The 10,516-nt window shown below is 43.9% G+C and overlaps 4 non-coding genes across 4 annotated transcripts; 1 reads left to right on the plus strand and 3 right to left on the minus strand.

Annotated features, from left to right (window-relative positions):
* Positions 1-2,348: 2,348 nt before the first annotated feature.
* TRNAP-CGG (transfer RNA proline (anticodon CGG)) lies at positions 2,349-2,420 on the plus strand. The gene has a single exon. It is a non-coding gene; the product is annotated as a tRNA-Pro (tRNA).
* Positions 2,421-2,657: 237 nt separating this feature from the next.
* On the minus strand, positions 2,658-2,729 carry TRNAP-AGG (transfer RNA proline (anticodon AGG)). Its single transcript has one exon. It is a non-coding gene; the product is annotated as a tRNA-Pro (tRNA).
* Positions 2,730-5,189: 2,460 nt separating this feature from the next.
* On the minus strand, positions 5,190-5,261 carry TRNAP-AGG (transfer RNA proline (anticodon AGG)). Its single transcript has one exon. It is a non-coding gene; the product is annotated as a tRNA-Pro (tRNA).
* A 4,290-nt stretch (positions 5,262-9,551) lies between these two features.
* TRNAP-AGG (transfer RNA proline (anticodon AGG)) lies at positions 9,552-9,623 on the minus strand. Its single transcript has one exon. It is a non-coding gene; the product is annotated as a tRNA-Pro (tRNA).
* Positions 9,624-10,516: the final 893 nt, after the last annotated feature.

A 10,516-nucleotide genomic window follows, 5' to 3' on the forward strand; every position in this document is an offset into this window, starting at 1 on the left:
ACTGAGGGCAGTGATATTGGGGTCCTGATGCTGGTACAGGTGGTACTGAGGCCAGTCATATTGGGGTCCTGATGCTGGTACAGGTGGCAGTGAGGGAGGTGATATTGGGGTCCTGATGCTGGTACAGGTGGCACTGAGGGCAGTGATATTGGGGTCCTGATGCTGGTACAGGCGGCAGTGAGGGAGGTGATATTGGGGTCCTGATGCTGGTACAGGTGGCACTGGGGGCAGTGATATTGGGGTCCTGATGCTGGTACAGGTGGCACTGAGGGCAGTGATATTGGGGTCCTGATGCTGGTACAGGTGGCACTGAGGGCAGTGATATTGGGGTCCTGATGCTGGTACAGGTGGCACGGAGGGCAGTGATATAGGGGTCCTGATGCTGGTACAGGTGATACGGAGGGCAGTGATATTGGGGTCCTGATGCTGGTACAGGTGGCAGTGAGGGAGGTGATATTGGGGTCCTGATGCTGGTACAGGTGGCACTGAGGGCAGTGATATTGGGGTCCTGTTGCTGGTACAGGTGATACGGAGGGCAGTGATATTGGGGTCCTGTTGCTGGTACAGGTGGCACTGAGGGCAGTCATATTGGGGTCCTGATGCTGGTACAGGTAGCACTGAGGACAGTGATATTGGGGTCCTGATGCTGGTACAGGTGGCACTGAGGGCAGTGATATTGGGGTCCTGATGCTGGTGCAGGTGGCACTGAGGGCAGTGATATTGGGGTCCTGATGCTGGTACAGGTGGCACTGAGGGCAGTGATATTGGGGTCCTGATGCTGGTACAGGTGGTACTGAGGCCAGTCATATTGGGGTCCTGATGCTGGTACAGGTAGCACTGAGGGCAGTGATATTGGGGTCCTGATGCTGGTATAGGTGGCACTGAGGGCAGTGATATTGGGGTCCTGATGCTGGTACAGGTGGCACTGAGAGCAGTGATATTGGGGTCCTGATGCTGGTACAGGTGGCACTGAGGGCAGTGATATTGGGGTCCTGATGCTGGTACAGGTGGCACTGAGGGCAGTGATATTGGGGTCCTGATGCTGGTACAGGTGGTACTGAGGCCAGTCATATTGGGGTCCTGATGCTGGTACAGGTGGCAGTGAGGGAGGTGATATTGGGGTCCTGATGCTGGTACAGGTGGCACTGAGGGCAGTGATATTGGGGTCCTGATGCTGGTACAGGCGGCAGTGAGGGAGGTGATATTGGGGTCCTGATGCTGGTACAGGTGGCACTGGGGGCAGTGATATTGGGGTCCTGATGCTGGTACAGGTGGCACTGAGGGCAGTGATATTGGGGTCCTGATGCTGGTACAGGTGGCACTGAGGGCAGTGATATTGGGGTCCTGATGCTGGTACAGGTGGCACGGAGGGCAGTGATATAGGGGTCCTGATGCTGGTACAGGTGATACGGAGGGCAGTGATATTGGGGTCCTGATGCTGGTACAGGTGGCACTGAGGGCAGTGATATTGGGGTCCTGATGTTGGTACAGGTGGCACTGAGGGCAGTGATATTGGGGTCCTGATGTTGGTACAGGTGGCACTGAGGGCAGTGATATTGGGGTCCTGATGCTGGTACAGGTGGCACTGAGGGCAGTGATATTGGGGTGCTGATGCTGGTACAGGTGGCACTGAGGGCAGTGATATTGGGGTCCTGATGCTGGTACAGGTGGTACTGAGGCCAGTCATATTGGGGTCCTGATGCTGGTACAGGTGGCACTGAGGGCAGTGATATTGGGGTCCTGATGCTGGTACAGGTGGCAGTGAGGGCAGTGATATTGGGGTCCTGATGCTGGTACAGGTGGCAGTGAGGGCAGTGATATTGGGGTCCTGATGCTGGTACAGGTGGCACTGAGGGCAGTGATATTGGGGTCCTGATGCTGGTACAGGTGGCACAGCGCCTGGCACATTCCCCACCTGCAGTTCCCATTACCTCCTGCTAGGTGGCGCACTTCACCACGATTTCTCCCTCCGTCATATAACTACAGTAGACGGATGACTGTGAGCCCCTGCAGCCTGGCCGGGAGACCCCCTACACGGCGCATCTTTCTGGGGGAGACATCTGCGCTCGCTCAGCGGCTTTTGTCGCCTTTCCTCCATCTTCCTACACCCGGCGCCGCCGCAAGAGCGAGACATGAAAACCGCAGCGTCTCCTTCCTTGTACATTTATCCTTCCTTTACCGGACGGAGCACCGGCTTCCCCCGGATTGGCCGGCAGTTCACTAAAATAAGAGGGCGCAGCGCTGTCCTCGGGGGCTGGAGGAGAGCAACATGGCGGCCGGGGGAGGACGCGCGCGAGTCGGGAGGTGACGAGTTAAAGCGCTGAAGACGGAGATCAGACATAGCGAGTGGCTCGTTGGTCTAGGGGTATGATTCTCGCTTCGGGTGCGAGAGGTCCCGGGTTCAAATCCCGGACGAGCCCAATTTTTTTTTTTTTTTTAATTAGCTTTTTTTTTTTCTTTCTCACGATGCGAAACTGTACAGAAATGTCAGAAACAGAAGCCAAACACAAAAACTCTACACACAAAATGTACAAAAGATAAAGAAACGAAGAAGTGACATTTCTTATTACTGGTAATTGCTCCATATAATTAGTGTTCCCTGATTTAGGAAATCATTAATATGGTTGGAAAGGATCTGTACAAGATTAGCAAAAACTGGGCTCGTCCGGGATTTGAACCCGGGACCTCTCGCACCCTAAGCGAGAATCATACCCCTAGACCAACGAGCCAGCACATGTAGGATGTGGGGAGTGAGAGCAGACATGAGGGATCCGGGGGATGGGGACACAGCACTGCGGCTACTATCAGTGGCTCCGTGTCCTGTCACCAATCACATCCCAAGAGCCCATTCTATTAATAAATAAATACCCTATTGTAGCAGCAGTGACATACAACAGGTTCCTCTAAAAACCTGGAGTACCTCTATATCACAGGTTACTTACTATGCTACAGTCTTACTACATGTTACCTACTATATTACAGTCATACTACAGGTTACATACTATACTACAGTCATACTACAGGTTACTTACTATACTACAGTCATACTACAGGTTACATACTATACTACAGTCATACTACAGGTCACATATATACATGACTGTTATACTACAGGTCACATCCTATACTACATGTTACCTACTATACTACAGTCATACTACAGGTTACATATTACAAATTACATACTATACTACAGTCATACTACAGGTCACATACTATACTACAGTCATACTACAGGTCACATACTATTCTACAATCATACTACAGGTTACATACTATACTACAGTCATGCTACATGTTACTTACCATACTACAGTCATACTACAGGTCACATATATACATGACTGTTATACTACAGGTCACATCCTATACTACATGTTACCTACTATACTACAGTCATACTACAGGTTACATATTACAAATTACATACTATACTACAGTCATACTACAGGTCACATTCTATACTACAATCATACTACAGGTCACATACTATACTACAGTCATGCTACATGTTACTTACCATACTACAGGTCACATTCTATACTACAATCATACTACAGGTTACATACTATACTACAGTCATGCTACATGTTACTTACCATACTACAGTCATACTACAGGTCACATACTATACTACAGATTACATACGGTACTATACTACAGTCATACTACATGTCACATATATACATGACTGTCATACTACAGGTCACATCCAATACTACATGTTACTTACTATACTACAGTCTTACTACAGGTTACTTACTATACTACAGTCATACTTGCAGGTCACATACTATACTACAGGTCACATACTATACTACAGGTCACATACTATACTAAAGATTACATACTATACTACAGTCATACTACAGGTCACATATTATACTACAGTCATACTACAGGTCACATATACTATAATTATACTACAGATTACATACTATACTACAGTCATACTACAGGTTACATATTACAAATTACATACTATACTACAGTCATACTACAGGTCACATTCTATACTACAATCATACTACAGGTCACATACTATACTACAGTCATGCTACATGTTACTTACCATACTACAGGTCACATTCTATACTACAATCATACTACAGGTTACATACTATACTACAGTCATGCTACATGTTACTTACCATACTACAGTCATACTACAGGTCACATACTATACTACAGATTACATACGGTACTATACTACAGTCATACTACATGTCACATATATACATGACTGTCATACTACAGGTCACATCCTATACTACATGTTACTTACTATACTACAGTCATACTACAGGTTACTTACTATACTACAGTCATACTTGCAGGTCACATACTATACTACAGGTCACATACTATACTACAGGTCACATACTATACTAAAGATTACATACTATACTACAGTCATACTACAGGTCACATATTATACTACAGTCATACTACAGGTCACATATACTATAATTATACTACAGATTACATACTATACTACCGTTATACAACAGGTTACATATATACATGAATGTCATACTACAGGTCACATACTATACTACAGGTCACATACTATACTACAGATTACATACTATACTACAGTCATACTACAGATTACATACTATACTACAGTCATACTACAGGTCACCACTATTATAACAACATATATGTGGGACTTGTTTTTCCATTTTGTTGGGGGGAGGGGGCGTTTTTTGGGGTTTTCTTTGTATCTTTTGTCATTAAATTGGCAGGAAAATAAGTGATGTTTTTGTCTTCAAAGGCTGAAATTTTGGCTTCTCTCATTTTTTGGCCACTGAAAGCCCCCGGCACATAACCAGGCGCTGACCCAACAGCCCAGAGCGAAGAACCGGGGGGCTCCCAGCAGCTGCGCTGCCCCCATATTACTATTCCAGATGGACTGTCTTTCTTAAAGGGGCAGGACACCATTGTCTGTGCAGAAACATAATAAACAGAATATTAAAAAAAATGATAAACCCATAAAGCTGAAATAAATGATGTTAAATGATGATTTAAAGGGCATGTTCACACTTTGTCACTATTCACTCCACAGCAAGAAGTGGAAGTACATGTCACTGGTTTTTTTTCCATTATACTGAAGCCCCTAATTAGTTTTGTCTGAAAACTTTTTTTTTTTAACCCCTTCCGTGAATTATAGTGAAGTCACAAAAATTGGGCTCGTCCGGGATTTGAACCCGGGACCTCTCGCACCCTAAGCGAGAATCATACCCCTAGACCAACGAGCCGGCGTACAGACAGATTGACGTAACTGTATAGTGAATACCAAGCCTGCGCACACTCCCCCCGGCCTCTGCCATTGTGTTACGCAGGACATCGCCGCAGCGCAGCGTCTCTCCTGCACTCTCCCTACGCTCAGTCACTATGCTATGACCGTGCTAGTCACACAATCTTGCCTCAACCAATCAACTGCCGCTTTGTTCGGAGTCAGCCAATCAGACTCAACTTCCTCCGAGCGTGACAGACAGCGCTCAGCGCCAATGATATGACACCTCTCCTCAGAGCGCTGATTCTATTGGCTGCTGATGACCTGCCGCTGCTCCGGGCTGTGCTGGAGCTCCATGAAGTAGTCACTGACCGGAGGCTTCTGTGTTGTGTTGTGTGTAATGTAGAAGAACCTGTGAATAAAACAAGTGTGTGACAAGTAGTATTGACAGAGGTCACAGAAGTAGTCACCGACCATCACCAGCCTGACGCTTCTTAAAGGGGTTTTCCTTGTATATGTATCAATGTAATAAACATTATCAAACTGTAATAAAACGGGGGTCATTCACTACCTCTACCATCCCCTGCATTACTGTCTAGTACACAGCAATGGGTGTTTCCATCTCTGACCAGCGCTCAGACATGATATATAATGGGATCAATGTTTAAAGAGAACCTGTTAGGATGATTTAGGACCCTAAACCAACTGCAGGTCCTTAAGAACCTGTACAAGGGACGGCTATTCGCACCGTTCTAAAAAACAAATGTTTATACTCACCTGGACGTGGAATATCCCGGCGCCTCCTCTGGCGTTGTTTCGGTACAGCCGGGATAATACCCTGGCTTCGCTGCACATGTGCCCATACCTAAGGTGCTTGCACGGTGAAGATGGGGTGTGCTACTTCGGTTTCACTTGCCGCAACGTGCAGGCGCCGAAGAGAACAAAGAAGGAGGCGAGTATAAACTCATACAGGGCGATTTCGGAAACTAAACCACCATTCCATGAGGACCTGTCTGTGATTTAGTGTCCTAAATCTCCCTGATAGGTTTTCTTTGCCCCTTCCCACACCCTTACGTACACTTACACCATAAGACTTCTGCTGACCGTTCCATATTGACTCCCTACATAAATCAGCCCCTTCCATCCATAATAGTGGGGGGAGGCTGAGCGGCCATAGGTGCCCGCGTCTAAAGCGGGGTCTATTAGGCCACTCCTGCTGTACAAACACACATCTGTGACACCAAAACTAACATAAGGTAAGAATGAGCCCATTGGTGGACACAGAGAACCCATTTACTTCCTTCTGTTATAAATCTTCATTCCGCGTCCGTGTAAATAACGTGTAAAATCGTTTTTTATTTTAAGGTGGGAAAACATTGGCACAAACTTGTGTAAAACTTGTTTTATTATTCTGAACTGTAACACCATAAAAAAATAAAAACATGTCATACATTTGCTGTTTTTTGTTCATTCCACCTCCGAAAAATAAAATTAGGGCTCATTCACACATTTGCTTTTTTTTCCGTCAGTATCCGTGCCATCCGTGATTTCCATGCAAATCATACTGACCCTTTATAGTCATGCACCAGCAGCTCCGGCCTCCGGATGTATCTAGCAGAGCAGCTTTCTATGTCGTACAATTCCACGCCAGGCCATGAATAGCAGAAAATTGCGCTGTAACCTGCAAATTTTCAGTTATGAAAGTTCCCAGGCTATAGAGAGGAGGAACGTCCTGGCCGGCCACGGCGCCCATTCATACCCAATAGGCATGGAGGTGGCGTAAAGGCAAAAATAATTGCAATTACTGGTTTGCTAATGAGGGCTCATATAGAAGGGGGCGTGTCCGCTGCACATCCACAAAAATTGTATAATGTCCGTGTTCACTCTGTTTTTTTTCTCACTTTCTGTGAAAAAAAAAAACACACGTGTGAACAGACCCATAGAAATCAATGGGTCAGTATGCCGTATGCAAAAAAAAAAAACAAAAAAAAACGGATAGCATATGGACCTCAAAACGCCCGTCTCTATGAGCCCCAAGTGCGATTATTTCAGGGCTTGTATGGCAAAAAACTGTCGCACAGGCCCTGATAAATGTCACACTATGAGACAATTTGCACGCCCATTTTTCTCCACAGACTCACAATCCATTGGAAAAAACTATTGGAGCGAGCGCTGCTACTTGTTTCACGTCTGTGTTTCACGGACTTCAATAGAAGTAAAGATCCGTAATCCGCCTGATCCCAGCGCATCCATCGCATCGTCCATCCTGCGCCTCGGTACTGAATGGAAAATCTAAATGTTAAAACACAAATGAAAAATGCAATTTAAAAAATGACAAATCAATTATCCGGTAACGGTTCTAAGCCAGAGAATAAAAGTAACGAACGCTGCAACATGTTACATCGCAAAAGAAAGAAAAAACAATCCCATGTCTTAACCCTTTAAGGACCTCGCTCTTTTTTGTTTTTTCATTTTTATTTTTCACTTCCCGCAATCAAAAGTCTATAAAGCCGTGCAAGGGCTTGTTTTCTGCGTAACAAATTGCACTTCATAGTGACGGTATTTAATATTCCAGGCCGTGTATTGGGAAGCGGGAAAAAAATTCAAAATGCAGTGAAATAGTTGAAAAAACACATTTGCGCCGTTTTCTTGTGGGCTTGGATTTTACAGCTTTCCCTGTGCGCCCCAAATGACATGTCTACTTTATTCTTTGGGTCGGAGCGATCACGGAGATACCAAACTTGCATAGGTTTCTGGCGCTAATAACTTTGGTGTACGGAGCTGTGTGTGGTATCTTTTGATGACATTTTCAACGCTACGATTTTTCGGACTGTACGACCTTTTGATCACTTTTTATTGATTTTTTAATATTTTTTAAAAAAATGGCAAAAAAGTGCCATTTTCGACTTTGGGCGCTATTTTCCGTTACAGGGTTAAATGCAGTGAAAAACGGTTATTATTTTTTGATAGATCGGGCATTTTCGGACGCGGCGATACCTAATGTGTTTATGATTTTTACTGTTTATTTATATTTACATCAGTTCTAGGGAAAGGGGGGTGATTAGAATTTTTAGGGTTTTTTATAATAATTTTTTTTTATTTTTTTACATTTACTATTTTTCAGACTCCGTGGGGTACTTTAACCCTAGGTTGTCTGATCAATCCTATCATATTCTGCCATACTACAGTATGGCAGTATATGGGGATTTTCCTCCTCATTCATTACAATGTGCAAATCGTAATTTGTATGATTTCCGGATACTTGTAACAATGTGTCAGTGGCACATTGTAATAAATGAGTAGTAAATTCCCCATATACTGCTGTACTGTAGTATGGCAGTAGATGATGGGATCAATCAGACAACCTAGGGTGAAAGTAACCTAAGGGGCCTGAAAAATAGTAAAATAAAATACATTTTTTAAAAAACTACAATTTCAAATCACTTGAACTGATATAAACATACAGTAAAAATCATAAACATGTTTGGTATCACTGCTTCCAGAAATGTCCCATCTATCAAAATATAATAACGGTTATTACTGGCGTTTAACGTTGTCAAGGAAAATGACACTTTTTTGCCATTTTGCAACATATAAAAAATGTAATACAACAGTGATCAAAAGACTGTATAGACCTCACAATGATAACATTGTAAATGTCATCAAAAGTCGTAAAAAATGACACCACACACAGCTACGTGCACCAAAGTACGGAAAAATTACTAGTGACGGAACATGGTGAAATGAAGAATTTTTTTTTTAGTAGATGAGGTTTTAATTTTTGTAAATGCATGAAAACATTATAAAACCTATGTAAATGCGTTACCTTCGTGATCGTACCAACCCAAAGAATAAAGTAGACCTGTCTTTTGGGGCGCACGGTAAAAGCCCAAAAAATCCAAGCCCACGAGAAAATGCAGCAAATGCATTTTTTCAACAATTTCACTGCATTTGGAAATTTAACCCCCTTCCCTGTACACGATGTGGAATATTAAATACTATTTATCACTACTTCATATAATACTTCATATTAATCACTATGAAGTGCAATATGTTATGCAAAAAAAAGCCCTCACATGGAAAAATAATAAAAAAGTTTTAGATTTTTGAAGATGGGGAGGGGGAAAATGAAAACTCAAAAAGAAAAACGTGCCTGGTCGTTAAGGGGTTAAAGTGTAAGTCAATATGGAACATCTCTTTATTAGGACCATAAAAATACCAAATTTTACATTCTATTTGCATTTTGCATATTATATAAGTAATAGAGAATAAAAACAAAGATATAAAATTAAAAAAAAAAAAAAAAAAAATTGGGCTCGTCCGGGATTTGAACCCGGGACCTCTCGCACCCTAAGCGAGAATCATACCCCTAGACCAACGAGCCGCGGTGCTGAGCTGCAGAGAGAATTCAGCCTCACAGCTCGAGTGCAGCACATGACTCCATCAGGCCTCCGTCCTCTGGGCTTCCTGTGGCCCCTCCTGGCCGCGCTGTCAGGACCTCTCCCCGGGGCCCCGCATTCCGTTCTCCATCCCTCTCCAGGACCTTTACACAAACCAATCACCAGAGCCCCTGCGCCCAACCAATCAGCCTGGAGCTCCATGTTCTTGGAGCATGATGGACAACATAGGCAACCAATAGGATTCCTTTATGCAAAACAATGGGGAGGAGTCCCGATTAACAGGTCTACTTGATTAACGCGGATCAATGAAGCGGCGACCTGCGGTACCGGCTGCGGTTTAGCTTCTGTCTGGATATGATGATGAAATGTTAATAACTTATCACAACCGCATGTGCACAATATTACCGATAAAAAGCTTTAAACGCGTTTTATAGACGATTAACTCCTTCTTGACAGTCTAGAAGTGAATGGAATAAATGTTTATATAGAATAATCACATAGAACATTGTAATTATTTTTGGTGTATAAATATAGAGATGAATTGATGTGTTTATATCAATATTTTTTGTCTACATTTTGTTTGCGCCTGTTGTCTGATTTTGCACAAGAAGGAAGGTGCAGACTGCGAGTACATGTATTTATAAAGTGTCACAGAAAGGGGCGTCCGGTGCAGAGTCCGACCGTGCGCCACATTTATTACTGCGACTCTGCGTCACACATTTACTAAGAACAGCGCAGTCTGTGCTATGTGCATTGTCCTGTGTAGTGTGCAGGGGGCGCCAGATTCCGGAATTGTGGCGCACAATTCACTTCATGAATCTGGTCCTCCCAGCACTGCCCCGACAGAGTGCAACACTTTTGTTGCAACTTTAACAAA

This window comes from Engystomops pustulosus, chromosome 2 (assembly GCF_040894005.1).
Source record: "Engystomops pustulosus chromosome 2, aEngPut4.maternal, whole genome shotgun sequence".
Lineage (NCBI taxonomy): Eukaryota > Metazoa > Chordata > Amphibia > Anura > Leptodactylidae > Engystomops > Engystomops pustulosus.